This window comes from Desmodus rotundus, chromosome 3 (genome assembly GCF_022682495.2).
Source record: "Desmodus rotundus isolate HL8 chromosome 3, HLdesRot8A.1, whole genome shotgun sequence".
NCBI classification, from domain to species: domain Eukaryota; kingdom Metazoa; phylum Chordata; class Mammalia; order Chiroptera; family Phyllostomidae; genus Desmodus; species Desmodus rotundus.
In genome coordinates, this window is record NC_071389.1 from 100,490,793 (window position 1) to 100,508,377 (window position 17,585).

Consider the following 17,585-nt stretch of genomic DNA (forward strand, 5'->3'; position numbering starts at 1 on the left):
TTATTTGAAAATGGCTAGGGATCTAATGATTTGCATAATAGTTCTTGGCGACCTTAGAAATAGAAAAGGGTTTTAGTTCTTACACTCAGAGTTGAATTAACACCAGGAAAATAGCTGAGGAGATTTTCTCCGAAGGAGTCAGGCCTATGAGGATTGTTTCTAAAGAAAACAAGTCACTCTGGCCTTCACTTTCCTTCCCTTCACTTACCAAGGAAAGGAAAGATAGAGCAACAGAGACAGAGACAGAGACTAGTACTGGGGCCATCTTCCTTAATATTTCTAGAACTTACTTTCTGGTTTCTCTGCCATGTTCTAGACTTTTTGTTTCTTTTTGTAAAACAAATTTGTCTTTGTTAAATCTAGTTCACTCAGTACTTTGTCAAACTTAAGAAAAAGTGTCCTTACATGAAACTTCTACCCCTGAGTTCACCACCTTTTTAACCTCTAAATACCACCTCAACATACCACATAATAAAGAGAATCAACAACAGTTACCTCAACAAATACTCATTCACATTCCAGCTTGTGTTCTAAATATTAAAAATATTTAAAATAACCTATCAAAATAACTTAAAATTTATATAAGGGATCAGAACTTATGAAAATACATAGAGAGAAAATGTTTGAAATTATGTTTTCTTTCATTTGAAGACTTCAGGGTTAAGCTCCAAAGAGACAGAACTCTAAGAACACATATTACAGTCTTGTGGCAGCTGCTGGAGTCATCATTGGGGCCTGAGGAATCACGGGAGCATAAGTGAGTGAAGATAGATATGCACCCAGATAAACAAAACAGAATCACACAGGAAAAAAAAATCTAAAGCCCAGAGAATTTCAAAATATAAAAAAAGAAAGAAAACAAAGTAATCCACAAAATGTATCACATCTACCTAATGAGAAATTTTAGTTTTGCCAGTAGTCTCTAAATATGATCAATTTAGAGACATAAATATGATTCTGAGTAAAGAAAAACAAGTTTTTTTTAATCTAAAGCACTCACTCTTCTATGTGAATTCCTGCTAATTGAATACACTGACCATAATTGCTGGTAAGCCAAGTGGGAAGAAATTTCTTTTGTTGTTGTTGTTCTTGTTGTTTAAGTACAGTTTTCTTCCTTTTCCCCCCACCACTGCACACCACCCCTACCCTCACCACCTCCTTCCCCTATTTCTAATACCTCTTGTTATAGTCCATGTGTCCTTTATAGTTGTTCCTGTAAACCCTTTACCCTTTTGCCATTATCCTATCCCCTCTCCCCTCTAGTCACTGTCAGCCCCTTCTCAATTTCAATGTCTTTGGTTATATTTTGTTTGTTTGTTTGTTTTATTGATCAGGTTCCACTTAAAGGTGAGATCATATGGTATTTGTCTTTCACTGCCTGGTCCAGTACCATCCATGCTGTCAAAAAGAGTAGGAGCTCCTTTCTTCTGCTGTGAAGAATTCCATTGTGTAAATGTACCACAGATTTTGATCCATTCATTTACTGATGGTCTCTTAGGTTGCTTCTAACACTTGGCTAATGTAAATTGTGCTACTATGAACATTCAGGTGCATAGGATCTTATGAATTATGTTTCAGGGTTTTTAGGATATAGTCCTAAAAGTGGAATTGCCAGGTCAAAAGGCAGTTGAATTTTTAGTTTTCTGAGGAAATTCCATACTGTTTTCCATAGTGGCAGCACCAGTGTGCAATCCCACCAACAGTGCACTAGGGTTCCCCTTTCTCTACATCCTCTCCAACACTTGTTGTTTGTTGATTTGCTTATGATGGCCGTTCTCAACAATGTGAAGGAAAATCTCATGATGGTTTTAACTTGCTTCTCTCTGATGGCTAGCGATGTTGAGCATCTTTTTATATGTTTCTGAACCCTCTGTATGTCCTCCTTGGAGAACTGTCTATTCCAGGCCTTTGCCCATTTTTAATTGGCTTTTTTGTCTTCCTAGAGTGGAGTAGTGTGAGTTCTTTATATATTTTATGAGATCAAACCCTTGTCTGAGGTATCATTGGCAAATATGTTTTCCCATATAGTTAGTTCTCATTTCATATTAATACTGTTTTCTTTACCTGTGCAGAAGCTTTGTATTTTAATGAACTCCCATTTGTATATTCTTTCCTTTTTGTCCCTTGCTCTGGGCGACATATCAATGAAAATATTGCTGCATGAAATATCAGAGATTTTCCTGCCTATGTTCTCCTCTAGGACTTTAGTAGTGACATGACTCATACTTAAGTCTTTTAACCACCTCGAATTTATTTTTGTGTAGGGTGTAAGTTGGTGATCAAGTTTCATTTTTTTTGCATGTAGCTGTCCAGATTTCCCAACACCATTTGTTGAAGAGGCTACTTTTACTCCATTTTATCCTGCTGCCCCCTTTTCAAATATTGTTTGAACATAGAGATTTGGGATTTTGGGGGGGGCTCTCCATTCTGTTCCATTGGTCTATGTGTCTGTTCTTATGCTAGTACTAGGCTGTTTTGATTACAGTGGACTTATAATACAGTTTGATATCAGGTGTTGCGATGTCTCCTACTTTGCTCCTCTTTCTCAAAGTTGCTGCAGCTGTTCAGGGTTGTTTATGGTTCCATATAAATTTTTGAAGTATTTGTTCTATATCTGTGAAATATGCCATTGGTACTTTAATAGGGTTTGCATTGAATCTATAAATTGCTTTAGGTAGAATGGACATATTGATGATGTTAATTCTTCCAATCCATGAACACGGTATATGTTTCCATTTGTTTGTGTCTTCCTTAATTTCTGTCTTTAGTGTTGTGTAGTTTTCTGAGTACAGGTCTTTTACCTCCTTGGTTAGATTTATTCCTAGGTATTTTATTTTTCTTGTTGCTATATCAAAGGGGATTGTTTTCCTGATTTCTGTTTCTGATGTTTCATTGTCAGTATACAAAAATGTCTTTGATTTCTGAATATTGACTATGAATCCTGCTTTTTTGTCAAATTCATTTGTTATGTCGAGCAGTTTTTTGGTGGAGTCAGTAGTATTTTCTATGTACACACTCATGTCATCTGCAAACAATGACAGTTTTGCTCCCTCTTTTCCAATTTGGATGGCGTTTATCACTTTTTCTTGTCTGATTGCTGTGGCTAGACTTCCAATACTATGTTGAATATGTGTGGTGAAAGTGAACAACCTTCTCCTGTTCCTGATCTTAATGGGAAAATTTTTAGTTTTTGTCCATTGAGTATGATGTTGGCTGTAGGTCATTCATATATGGCTATTATTATGTTGAGGAATGCTCCCTCTATTCCCACTTTACTGAGTGCTTCTATTATAAATGGGCACTGTACCTTATCAAATGATTTTTCCAAATCTATTGATATGATTATGTGATTTTTGTTTACATGCTGTATACACTTACTGATTTGTGAATATTGTATCATCTTTGCATCCTTGTGATGAATCCCTATTGATCATGGTGTATTATCTTTTTAACACATTGCTAGATGTACTTTGCAAATATTTTGTTGAGAATATTAGCATCTATGTTCATCAGGGGTATTGGCTTGAAGTTTTCTTTCTTTGTTATGTCTTTATCGGGTTTGAGGATTAGGATGTACCGGCTTCATAAAAAGAGTTTGGGAGCCTTCCATCTTCCTGGATTTTTTGGAAAAGTCTATGAAGGATATGGGTTAGCTTTTCCTTAAGTGCTTTATAGAATTCTCCTGTGAAACGATCAGTCCAGGGCTTTTGTGTGTTGGGAGTTTTTTGATTACTGCTTCAGTTTCATCAGCTGTTATTGCTCTGTTCAGGCTTTCTGCTTCTTCTTCAATGAGTTTTGGTAGATTATATTTTTCTAGAAATTTGTCCATTTCATCTAGGTTTTCACATTTCTTTACCTATAGTTCCTTGCAGTAATTTCTTACAATCCTTTGTATTTCTGTGGTATTGGGTGTAATCTCTCCTCTTTCTAATTGTGTTTATTTGGGTCCTCACTGTTTTTTTTTTTTCTTGCTGAGTCTGCTTAAAGGCTTGCCACTTTGATATCTTTTCAAAGAACCACCTCCTGGATTTATTGAACCTTAGAATTCTTCTTTCAGTCTGTATATCATTTACTTCTGCTCTGATCTTGGTTATTCCCTTCCTTGTACTTGCTCTTGGCTGACTTTGTTGTTGGTCTTCATGATCTTGTAGATGTAGGGTTATGTTGTTTATTTGAAATGTTTCTATCTTTTTTAGGTAGGCCTGTATCATTATGGACTTCCCTCTCAGGATGTCCTTGCCTTGCCCATGAGTTTTGGGTTGTTGTGAGCGCATTTTCATTTGTTTCTAAAAACTTTTCAATTTTGTCCTTAATCTCATTCTTGAACCATTCTTCGTTTAATAGCATCATTAGACTATTCAGTCTCCATGATTTGAGTGTTTTTGAGTTTTTTCCTTGAGCTTGATTTCTAGTTTCAGTCCCTTATGGTCAGAGAAAATGCTTGATATGATTTCAATTTTCTTGAATGTGTTGAGCTTTGATTAGTCCTATCCTGTGATTTATCTTTGAAAATGGCCCATGTGTATTTGAAAAGAATGTGTATTTTGCTTCTTTGGGATAAAAGGCTCTCTCTATATATATCAGTTCAGTTCATTTGATGTAGGTCACTGTTCAATGCTGCAATATCTTTGTTGATATTTTGTTTGTAAGATCTATCCATTTTGGACGGTCTGGGGAAGATTGCAGCGAGATAGGTGGGAGCAGAGTCCACTTCCCCTGAACACCAGTGAAATACCTAGCTGACCTGAGGAGCAGAGTGAACAGCCAACCGTATTCCATCATATATGAAGATCGGAGACCAAAGATGGAGGACATTGAAACATTTCACGGTAAGAAGCGTGTTTAAGGACAATGTGGTCCCCGGGACCTGTGTGGGGACCAGGGTGGCTGAAGCCCCGGCCAGGCAGAGGGTCTGCTGCAGGATTCGTGGGAGAGAGCCAGGCTGAGCTGTGTGAGCAGCCAGGTACTTGTTTCGACCAGGGGGGCTTGAATAGGAAGAATTTCTCAAAAAGAAAAAGAAAATAAGAGGCACTCAGCCGCTAACTGGGGAACTATCCACAGCAGCCGAGGCCTCTGGCGCCCCTCCCCGCTTAGCCCCTGGAAGGTGAACACAGGACAAGCATCCCCAGCGCACACCTGAAGCCCGGGTGCCCGCACCCAGATTAGTGGAGTGGGGGCCCACACCTGAAACCCCGGCTGGCCGACCACACCTGAAACATTGGCAGGGCGCCCACACCTGAAACCTCATGTGGGTGCACACCAGGAGCAGAGGCTAGCTGCCCCATGCACAGGCCCAAAACAGCAGACCTCAGGGCCCTGCGACTCAGGTCCAAAGCGACCCACCAGCCCCAGCGACTCAGACCCAAAGCAGCTGGATCAGCCTCTGCTAGCAACTCAGGCCCAAAGCGGTCCCACCGGCCCGTGCGACTCAGGCCCAAAGCCACTGGATCGCCCGGCCGCACTCAACTCAGGCCCAGAGTTGGGGACCAGCCAGCCACAAATGATCCAGGCTCAAAGCAGCAGATCGGCTGCCTGTGATGGACCACACCTACAACTGCTACCAAATCCTGCGCACAGAGCCCTGCAGGGCCTACTGGCTCTCAAGGATTAAGGCAGAACGCTCAGCAGAGGGGAACTGCAGGGCTAGGGGAGACTGCATTCCCCCCCAAAGACTCGACCCAGTAGGGGGATGAACTACACCACAGCAGCACGGAGAGCCCCTACCATCTAAGACAGCAAAGAGCAAGAAAAGGCAGTTTGAGTTGCCCCTAATTGATGCAACTCAAGGACAGCACAACTGGTGAACTAACAGCCTAGTAGGGAGCAGAAGGACCCTGAGGAACTGGACTGGAGGCTGAAAAACAGCAAAGAGTGTGGCTCAAGAAGGGAGAAAAGTGAAACCAATCCTTCCAACCAACCCCTCCCGTTTAACAGACAGGAAGACCAGCACAACTAACCTGACCGGTTTAAAGCCAGCAGAAGACATTCTTTTTTTCCTTTCCTCGTTTCCCCCTGAATTCCTTCTTCCTTTCTATCCTTCTGTCTTTTTATATTTATTCTTCTGTCCATCCTTTACATTTTTTATTCTTCTTCTAGCCTTCTTTTATTTATTCTTTTGTTTTAATTTTCATTAAAATTCCTTCTTATCTTCCCTATGATCCTTCTTTATTGCTTCTTCCTTCCTTCCTTTCATTATCTATTCCCTTCTTCCCTCCTTCCCTTCTTCCCTCCCTTTCTCTTTTTCCCAAAGGTGAGACAATAAAACCTGGAACTCTGAAAATGCCAGAGTTAGACCATGTTAGTCCCATAAATGTCAGCTCAAGACCAGTGAGCACAGGAGATTAAGGAGACAGCACCACTGAATCCCATTGGCATTCTACCATAAAAGTACATACCATAAACCCAGGGAGTCAGAACAGATCAATTTAAGAAGCAGAGGCTAACAAGAAGAGTCTCACAAACAATGGGAAGACAAAGAAACAATCCCCAAATGAAAGGAAAGGAGGAAGTCTCAGAAAGAATGCTAACTGAAAAAGAGGCAAGTCAACTATCAGATACTGAGTTCAAAGCAATGGTTATCAGGAAGCTGACTGAGCTCACAGAGAACTACAAGAAACTACAGGGAAACTACAATGAACTCACTGCAAACTATATCAACATGAAAAAGGAAACAGAAACTATCAACAAGGGACAAGAGGAAATGAAGAATACAATTTCTGAATTGAAGAACACAGTAGAAGGAACCAAAAGCAGACTTCATGAAGCAGAGGATCGGATAGGTGAGCTGGAGGACAAATTTGAAAAAAACACCCAGAAAGAGCAAGAAAAGGAAAAGAGGCTCAGAAAGAATGAAGAGGGATTAAGGGAAATGCAGACCAACATGAAACATAATAATATCCGTATAATAGGAATACCAGAAGGAGAAGAAGAAGAACAAGGGAGAGGAAACCTGTTTGAAAAAGTAATGATGGAAAATTTCCCTAATCAAATGAGAGAAAAAGTCACACAAATCCAGGAAGCACAGAGAGTCCCCAGCAAGAGGAACCCAAAGAGGCCCACTGTAAGTCACATCATAATTAAAATGGCAAAATTCTAAGAAAAAGAGAGGATCTAAAAGTCAGCAAGGGAGAAAGAGGAAGTAACATACAAGGGAGCCCCAATAAGGTTAGCAACTGACTTCTCCATAGAAACGCTCCAAGCCAGAACAGACTGGCAAAAAAATTCCAAGTAATGAGAAACAGAGGCCTGCCACCAAGACTACTTTACCCAGCAAGACTCTCAATCAAGATAAAGGCCAAAGAAAGAGTTTCCCAGACAAAAGAAGTCTAAAAGAATACACTTCCACCAAACCAGCTCTGCAAGAGATGATAAGGGACTGCTTTAAGGAAAGGAAGGAAAAGAGAAAGAGAGAGGAACACAGGCAGGAAAAAATGGCAATGTATACCTACCTATCGATAATAACCTTAAAGTAAATGGATTAAATGCTCCAATCAAAAGACATAGAATAGCTGAATGGATAAGAAAACATGCCCCACACATATGCTGCCTACAAGAAACCCATCTCAGGACAAACGACTTACACAGACTGAAAGTGAAGGGCTAGAAACAAATTTTCCAAGCAAACAGACAGGAAAAAAAAGCAGGGGTAGCAATATTTATATCAGACAAAATAGACTTGCACAGAAGGGCCTTAAAGAGAAACCCAGATGGTCTCTTCATAATACTCAAAGGAAGAATCCACCAAGAAGACATAAACATTGTAAATATGTACACACCCAACATAGGAGCACCGAAATACGTAAAGAAAATCTTGGAGGAGTTCAAGAAAGATATTGACAGCAACACAATTATAGTAGGGGATTTTAACACCCCACTGTCAAAAATGGACAGGTCTTCCAAATTAAATATCAACAAGGATATTGTGTCACTTAACAATACCCTAGAGAAAATGGACTTAACTGATTTATAGAGAGCTTTTCATCCCAAAGAGGCAAAATATACATTCTTTTCAAGTGTACATGGACCTATTTCAAAGATAGGCCACATGATAGGACACAAAGCAAGCCTCAACAAATTCAAGAAAATTGAAATCATATCAATCAATTTCTCTGACCACAAGGGACTGAAACTAGAAACCAACCGCAAAGGAAAAACCCAAAACATTCAAAATCATGGAGACTGAATAGCATGCTATTAAACAATGAATGGGTGAACAATGAGATTAGGGAAGAAATCAAAAACTTTCTGGAAACAAATGAAAATGAACTCACAGCAACCCAAAACCTATGGGACACAGCAAAGGCAGTTCTGAGGGGGAAGTTCATAGCAATACAGGTGTACCTTAAGAAGATAGAAACATTTCAAACAAACAACCTAACCCTACGCCTACAAGAACTCGAGGAACAAAAAAGAGAGCCCAGAGCAAGCAGAAGAAAGGAAATAACCAAGATCGGAGCACAGTTAAATGACATAGAGACTAAAAGCACAATTCTAAAGATCAATGAATCCACGAGCTGGTTCTTTGAAAAGATAAACAACATCGACAAGGCTTTAAGTAGGCTCATCAAGAAAAAAACAGAGGGGATCCAAATAAACAGAATTAGAAATGAAAGAGGAGAGATTACAACTGATACCACAGAAATACAAAGGATTGTAAGAAATTACTATGAAGAACTGTATGCCAAGAAATTTGAAAACCTAGGTGAAATGGACACATTTCTAGAAAAATATAATCTTCTAAATTTGAATGAAGAAGAAGCAGAAAACCTGAACAGACCAATAACAACAAACGAAATTGAAGCAGTCATCAAAAAACTCCCAACATACAAATGCCCTGGACCAGATGGTTTCACAGGAGAATTCTACAAAGCATTTATGGAAGAGCTAACCCCTATCCTTCACAGACTATTCGAAAAAATCCAAACTGATGGAAGACTCCCAAACTCTTTTTATGAAGCCAGCATCATCCTAATCCCCAAACCAGACAAAGACACAATGAAGAAAGAAAACTTCAGGCCAACATGGCTGATGAACTTAGACGCTAAAATTCTCAACAAAATATTCGCAAACCGCATCCAGCAATATATTAAAAAGATCATACATCATGACCAAGTGGGATTCATCCCAGGGATGCCAGGATGGTACAATATTCGCAAATCAATAAACATAATACATCACATCAACAACAGCACAGAGAAAAAGCACATGATCATATTAATGGATGCAGAAAAAGCATTTGATAAGCATTTGATATGATAAAGCACCCATTTATGATAAAAACACTCAGCAAAGTGGGAATACAGGGAGCATTCCTCAGCATAATAAAGGCCATATATGAGAGACAGTCAACATCACACTCAATGGACAAAAACTTAGAGCTTTCCCACTAAGATCAGGAACAAGAGAAGGATGCCCTCTCTCACCACTCCTATTCAACATAGTATTGGAAGTCCTAGCCACAGCAATCAGACAAGAAAAAGCAATAAAAGGCATCCAAATTGGAAAGGAGGAAATGAAACTGTCACTGTTTGCTGATGACATGATAGTGTACTTAGCAAATCCTGTAGACTCCACCAAAAAACTACTCGACTTAATAAATGAATTTGGCAAAAGAGCTGGATACAAAGTCAATCCTCAGAAATCAAAGGCATCCTTGTACACCACCAACAAAACTGCAGAAACAGAAATCAGGAAAATAATCCCATTTGATATAGCAACAAGAAAAATAAAGTACCTAGGAATCAACCTAACCAAGGAGGTAAAAGACCTGTACTCAGAAAACTACACAACACTGAAGAAGAAATTAAGGAAGACACCAACAAATGGAAGCATGTACCATGCTCATGGATTGGGAGAATGAACATCTGCAAAATGGCCATACTACCCAAAGCAATTTATAGATTCAATGCAATCCCTATCAGAGTATCCACCATGACATATTTCACAGATATAGAACAAACATTTCAGAAATTTATATGGAACCATAAACGACCCCGAATACCTGCAGCAATTTTGAGAAAGAAGAACAAAGCAGGAGGGATCACAATACCTGATATCAAACTGTATTACAAGGCCACTGTGATCCAAACATCCTAGTACTGACATAAAAACAGGCACATAGATCAATGGAACACAACAGGGAGCCCAGAAATAAACCCAAGTCTTTATGGTCAATTAATATTTGACAAGGGAGGCAGGAACATAAAATGGAGCAAAAATAGTCCCTTCAACAAATGGTGTTGGGAGATCCGGACAGCTACATGCATAAAAATGAAACTCGATCAACAAATTACGCCATACACAAAAATAAGTTCAAGGCGGATAAAGACTTAAATATAAGTTGTAACACCATACAAGTCCTAGAAGAAAACATTCGCAGGAAAATCAGACATTCCATGCAGCAACGTGTTTACAGATATATCCCCTGAAGCAAGGGACATAAAGAAAAGAATAAACAAATGGGACCTCATCAAAATAAAAAGCTTCTGCATGGCTAAAGAAAACAGCACCAAATTACAAAGAGAACCAACAGTATGGGAAAACATATTTGCTAATGATACCCTCAGACTAGGGCCTGATCTCCAAAATATATAAAGAATTCACACAACTCCAGTCCAGGAAGACAAACAACCCAATTAAAAAATGGGCAAAGGACTTGAACAGACACTTCTCCAAGGAAGACATACAGAGGGCCCAGAGACATATGGAAAGATGCTCAGCATCACTAGCCATCAGAGAGATGCAAATCAAAACCACTATGAGGTACCATCTCACACCAGTCAGAGTGGCCAACATAAACAAATCCACAAACAAATGTTGGAGAGAATGCAGAGAAAAGGGAACCCTAGTGTCTGTTGGTGGGAATGGAGACTGTTGTGGCCACTGTGGAAAACAATGTGGAATTTCCTCAGAAAACTAAAAATGGAACTGCCCTTTGACCCAGCAATTCTGCTGCTGGGATTATACCTTAAGAACCCTGAAACACCAATCCAAAAGAACCTGTGCACCCCAATGTTCATAGCAGCACAATTTACAATAGCCAAGTATTGAAGCAACCTAAGTGCCCATCAGCAAATGAGTGGATCCACAAACTATGGTATATTTACACAATGGAATTCTACGCAGCAGAGAGAAAGAAGGAGCTTATGCCCTTTACAACACCATGGATGGAACTGGAGAGCATTATGTTAAGTGAAATAAGCAAGACGGTGAGGGACAAATACCATGTGATCTCACCTTTAACTGGAACATAATAAATAGGAAAAAAAAAGGAAACAAAATATAACCAAAGACATTGAAGTTAAGAACAATCTAACAATGGACATGGGTGAGTGGGGAGGGGACAGTGAGGAGAGGGGATTACAGGAACTACTATAAAGGAGACATGGACAAAATCAAGCGGGAGGTTGGAGGTCGGGGAGGGAGGGGGGTTTGGATGGGGTGGGGTGGTGGGATGGGGAGAAAAGGCACACAACTGTAATTGAATAAAATAAAAAATTAAAATTAAAAAAAATAAAAATATATATATGAATAAAAAACACAAAAGAAAGATTTGTTCAATAAAAAAAAAAAGATCTATCCATTTTTGACAGTAAGGTGTTGAAATCCCCTACTATAATTACATTGCTGTCAACATCTTTCTTGAAGTCTTCCAAGATTTTCTTTACATATTTGGGTGCTCTTATATTGGGTGTATATATATTGACAATGTTTATATCTTCTTGATGTATTCTTCCCTTGAGTGTTATGAAGTGTCCTATTTCGTCTCTTTTTATTGGTCTTTTTTTTTTAATTCTATTCTTTCTGATATGAGTATTGCTACCAAGCCTTTTTTTCCTGTGCATTTCCTTGGAATACTTCTTTCCAGCCCTTCTCTTTCAGTCTGTGTAAGTCTCTTGTTCTGAGGTGGGTCTCCTGTAGGCAGCATATATGTGGGTCATGCTTTCTTATCCATTCAGCTATTCTATGTCTTTGAATTAGAGCATTTAATCCATTTACATTTAAGGTAATTATTGATAGGTACATGTTCATTGATATTTTTCTGTACCTATCTTCCTGTCTTTCTCACTCTTTTACTTCCTTTTCTTAAAGCAGTCCCTTTTGCATCTCTTGCAGCACTGGTTTGGTAGAGGTGCATTTTTAGACTTCTTTTGTCTGGGAAACTCCTTTTTTGGCCTTCCATTTTAATCAGTGCCTTGCTGTATAGAGTACTCTTGGTTGCAGGTCTCTGGTTTTCATTCCTTGGAATATTTCTTGCCATTCCCTTCTGGCTTAGAGCATTTCCATTGAGGTGTCAGCTGCTAGTCTTATCAGGACTCTCTGGTATGTTACTTCCTGTTTCTCCCTTGCTGCCTTTAAGATTCTCTTTGTCTTAGAATTTTGCCATTTTAATTATGACGTTTCTTGAAGTGGGCCTCTTTGGGTTCCTTTTCATTGGGACTCTGTGTTTTCTGGATTTCTGTGACTTTTTCTCTCATCAGATTAGGGAAGTTTTCCATCATTACTTTTTCAAAAAGGTCTTCTATCCCTTGCTCTTCTTCTCCTTCTGGTATCCTTATTATTCAGATATTATTACATTTCATGTTGTCTTGCAGCTCCTTTAACCTCTCTTCATTCTTTGTGAGTCTCTTTTCCTTTTTTGGGTATATCTGGGTGGGTTTTTTTGTTTGTTTTTTTGTACCCTATCCTCCAGCTCACTGACTCAGTCCGCTGCTTCATCCAGCCTGCTTGTAATACCTTCTAGTGTTGTTCTTTTTTGTGTGTGTGTGATTTTATTGTTCATTTCTTTTTGGGTTTTGTTTGTAGTTTCTATTTCCTTTTTCTTGCTGATGTAGTTCTTACTCAGTTCCTTGTAGGTATCTGTGAATTTTTGAGCATCTTTATAACCATTATTTTGAATTCCATATCTGATAGTTTGGTTGCCTCCATTTTGTTAGCTCTTTTAGTGGGGAATATTCCATTCTTTTTGATTGCATGTTCTTTTTTTCCTCCCCATTTTAGATGACTCTTTTTTTGTATTTGTGCTTCCTGATGTTTTCCTTTGCTAGCTGTCTTTGCAGGGTGAACTTCTATGGTAGTAATTCTATGGGATTGAGTGGTATGGTCTCTTTGATCTCCTTGTGTGGACACTCTAGGTTTGGCCTTTCTTCTGTTTGTGTGGGATCTATTGTTTTACTTGTATTTTTACCTTTTGGTCATTCCATTATTGGTGGTTTCTCTACTCTAGCAAATATACTGATATTCACAGCTCCCACCTATTCTTGTCTGTAATCAGTGGCAGGGTGTAGGCAAAATGGATTAAGACAACAGGAGAGTAATTTATGGGATTTAATGTACCAGCAAGTAGAGGGGAGATTCTTTGGATAAGTACAGCATGAACTATGATATTTCCCCCTCTAGCCACTTTTTATAAAAGGTGAAAAAGAGATAAGACTCTTGTTAGGAGGGAGGATGATTGTGAGCTGAATCCAGAAAAGAGAGTGCTTGTGCAAGATTACGTAATGAGATATTGTGAGAGTAAATGATAGAAAGTAGGCATAGTGTGAGAAAGAACAGAGTTATCCACAACAATAATAATGTCAGGAGTAAAGTGACATGGGCTAAGATCAGGGAGGGTTGCTGTCCAGTATGTAGAATTGTATGGAACAACAATTGTTTACAATAGTACTGGAACAACAATAATATGAAAAGAAATATATGATTTGGATAACCAGAACAGAAAGCATTTGATCAAGAATGTGTGTTATTGGAACATGGGTGAAGTGAAAGAAGGAAAATTAAAACACAATAGAGAATAAAGAAAATGAGTCAAACAATGCAATTAAACTGAGAAATAAAATGAGGTAAACTGAATGTAAGAAAGAGTAATAAAAAATAGTAATAAAATAAAAGTAAAAATATTGTAAAGATAATAATAATGCACATAAACAATAAAATGCCGGCTCTATGGGATAGCAAAGTGACATTTGTCTCAGTTTCTCAATTTTTGTGGTTAGCCTTGTTCTCCCCCTTTGAATCTATCTCTGGACCCTTCGTAACTCCATGTCTTATTGTCTTACTTGAGGGAAGATGAAAAAAGGAAAAAAAGAGAGAGTAACAAAGAAGAAAGAAAATGAAAAAGCCTGCTGCTAACCTAAAACTGTTCAGTGAGTTCTGTTTGTCTTCCTGGATGTCAGAGGAAGAGGACGTTGGGTTTCGCTTTACTCCCCCTTCCTATGGTTTTGAGAGGATGGGGACCAGGTCTGGACTGCAATATTCACAGTTTTCCAGCCTCCGACCCAGGTCCTCCATGAGCTGCCAGGTTCCAATCAGTCGCTGGGCACACAGCATGAGTTGAGCTCGGGCATGTAGTTCCACTCAGCCACTCAGTCTCGGGTGTGCAACTCCAATCAGCCCCTCAGTCTCTGGGTGTACAGTGAGAGACCAGCTGAGGTGCAAGGTTCCACTTAGCCACTCAGTCTCTGGGCAGGTAAATGAACCAGGATGAACCAGCTGCTGCTGGAGAGTTCATTACAAAGCAGCTGCCCCCGCTGTTCTAAACAAGTGCACAGCTTTTCATACAGCCCAACTTTCCAACCAGTCCAGAGACTATCTGAGTGAGGGTCTGACATGGCCCAACTCCTCCCTTTTCTAGGTGTCATGAGGCACCCCAATTTCTCTAGTGCCAGTGTCCACAGTCCTAGCAGATGCGTACTGCATCTGTGTGTCTCCCGCCTCATCTCTATTCCCTCCAGCAACCACCAGAATCCAGGTTCTGGGTGCCCTCCCTGCTCTGGTAGGGGAGGGAGCTGGTAATCTAACTCTCTTTCCCATATGCTGCAGCAGGCACTGGGCAGGGGGCCACAGCAGCCTTGGTCCCTGCACAAATCCCAGGGACTTTACTGTCCCAATGCAATCTCCTCACCGTCTGTTTTTCAATGTCCTCTGCAATTTTTGGCCTCCAAACTTCATAAGCTGGGATTCTATTGGCTGTTCACTCTGTTCCTCAGAAGACCAGCTAGGTATTCCAGGTGGGCACAGGGAGAACTGGGCTCCACTCCCACCTACCTCACCACCATCTTCCTAAATCTCAAGAAGAAATTCTTATAGGGCACTTACTATGGGTCAAGTTCTTGCTAAACACTTGGCATTAATTCACCCTGATTGCCCTTATGGCCAATGAAGTGGCAGAAGGATTCTGAAACAAGAGCAGAACAGGAAACGAGCATCAGGAATCTGGGGAGTAGAGGAGAGAGACATGCATAGAGGGTGGAAAGTAAGGAAGTAGATGTTAGTGAGGATGGCTCTTGTGGAAGCTCATGGAAGTTGACTTTGGACATGTGCTTGGAGGTGAGATTCCTGGGCTCTTTAATGCTTATCCAGCAGTAGCTGTGTCCAATGCGGAAAGGAACTAAGGATCAAGGGGTTGATATAATCCAATATCATATAAATAAATCAAGGTTTTGACTTCTCTTAGTTTCCTCATTTAGTCTGTTTCAGTACTAAAGAAGTTATTGTTATAAACGTAGCCACGATGTCATTAGAAAAACAAAAATTTTTATTACACCCAACCCCACTTCTCCTCTGAAAGGGACATAGAAAACAATTTTCATTAAAATTTTTTTCAATTTTTAAATTACAGTTTACTTACAATATTATATTACTTTCAGGTGTATAACATAGTTATTAGACATTTATATAACTTGTGAAGTGAACCACCCATAAGTCTTGTACCCACCTGGCACCATACACAGTTATTACAATATTATTGACTGTATTCCCTATACTGTACTTTATGTTCCTGTGACTACTTTTATTTTTTATTTTTATTTATTGATTTTAGAGAGAGAGAAAATCATCGATCTGTTGTTCTATTTTTTATGCATTCATTGGTTGCTTCCTGTATGTGCCCAGACTGGGGATCAAACCCACAACCTTGATGCATCAGGATAATGCTGTAACCAAGTGAATTACACTGCCAGAGCTCTATAACTATATTTATACATGGCAGTTTGTACTTCCTAAAACTTTTCACTTTTTATTGAAACAGTTAATCAACACACTCTCAAGCATTCTTCATATAGAGGCATTGATTCCACTGAGGAGTGGCTGAGCTTCCCATATTTGCCCTTAGGGCCCTAGCTCATGGGGAGGCAGCCAAGCTAGCAGTGCTGGGAGGGGAACCCAGGGGGCCAGCAAGCACAAAGGAGTATAGAAGGATCTCCTCATTAATATCTTTTCACCTTCCAACAGCAGCAGCTGACAATGACTTCCCCAGTTCCTTCCCAGATCACAACAGAAAGACAATATATGCATGTGTGAAAACGCTGCATTGTTCAATGCCAAATGAAGAACAAAAGAAGGAAAATCCTATCAAACACATGCAAAAATAGACTAAGTGTTCTTGTCAAGAAACAAAGCAAATTCTTTTTTTTTTTTTGTAAAATGAATGATTCCTGGAAAATAAAATACCTAATATTTTGCTAGATTTTGTTTTTACGTTTCAATTGTCTCTTTGTTTTACTAATTAATAAATATAAAGCATTCTAAAGATTAAAAATGCTAAACAGTGCTTACTGTTCCTACACTGAGTAAGGAAATAATTTCTAGAAAAGACAATTAAAGTGGGTTGGTTGAATAGGAGATAGCAGTACTATTGCAACTTTTTCCCAACTAGATTAAGTTTAGTATATTATAAATGGCTCAAACAAAGGTTTTAAAAGATGCTTACCTGGGTCACTGAATGTTAATGCCTACAGGATATAAGTATCCTGCCTCAGTTTTAACTAATTATTCTGCTTTTACCTTGTGTGTCCGCTATCTTATGAAACCTCCATGAAATGCATAATGACAGTGCAGATGAGCTTGTTCTACTAGGCTTGGCAAGACATCTCACAGGAGACCTGTGGGCTTCTTCAGGAGACAAACAGGCCCACTCACCTTTCCCGCCCCAGGCCTAGCACAGAACCTGCAGCAGGGCACACAATCCACACTTGGTCACTGGATCAGTCATGGAGAAACATCATAATCATGTCAACCTCAGTTATGTTGGGAGGGGGAAGCAGGGTTGGTCATTGCCAAGTATCAGTTCTTCTGACTAAGGCTTTATTTAGATCAGACCCCCAACATGTCTCCTTAGGATTTCCTCATTATAGTCTTGGACTGAATCCCAAGTCCTAGCTTCAACCCCCTCCAATTCTCACCCCACCAATAGACTGGAGCAGTATTCTTGTGGTGCCATATGTTGAGCTCTTCCCATTATTTTCAGAACCACTGTAGAGTCTTCTTCTTCACAGTTAGAGGATAGGCTTACAGTAATGATGTTCCAAGTGAGATAGCACTTCAGGTAAAGTATCAGGGAGGACATGTGAAATGTCCTCCTGCATGTAGGTCTTCATAGCAAAAGGAAGGTGTCAACACCAAGAATTTACTGAGCATGGTGGGGGGGGGGCGGGGAGGGCAGTATCAGAGTGAAGAACTTGAGGGTCATTGCATTAGAGCAGGGGGACAGTGCATCTTAGCCACATTTCAGTACCAGGCTGTAGGCTTGAAGGCTGCTGACAAGAGGCTGTGTGCCATCAGACTTTTCTTCCTCCTTACCTTATTCG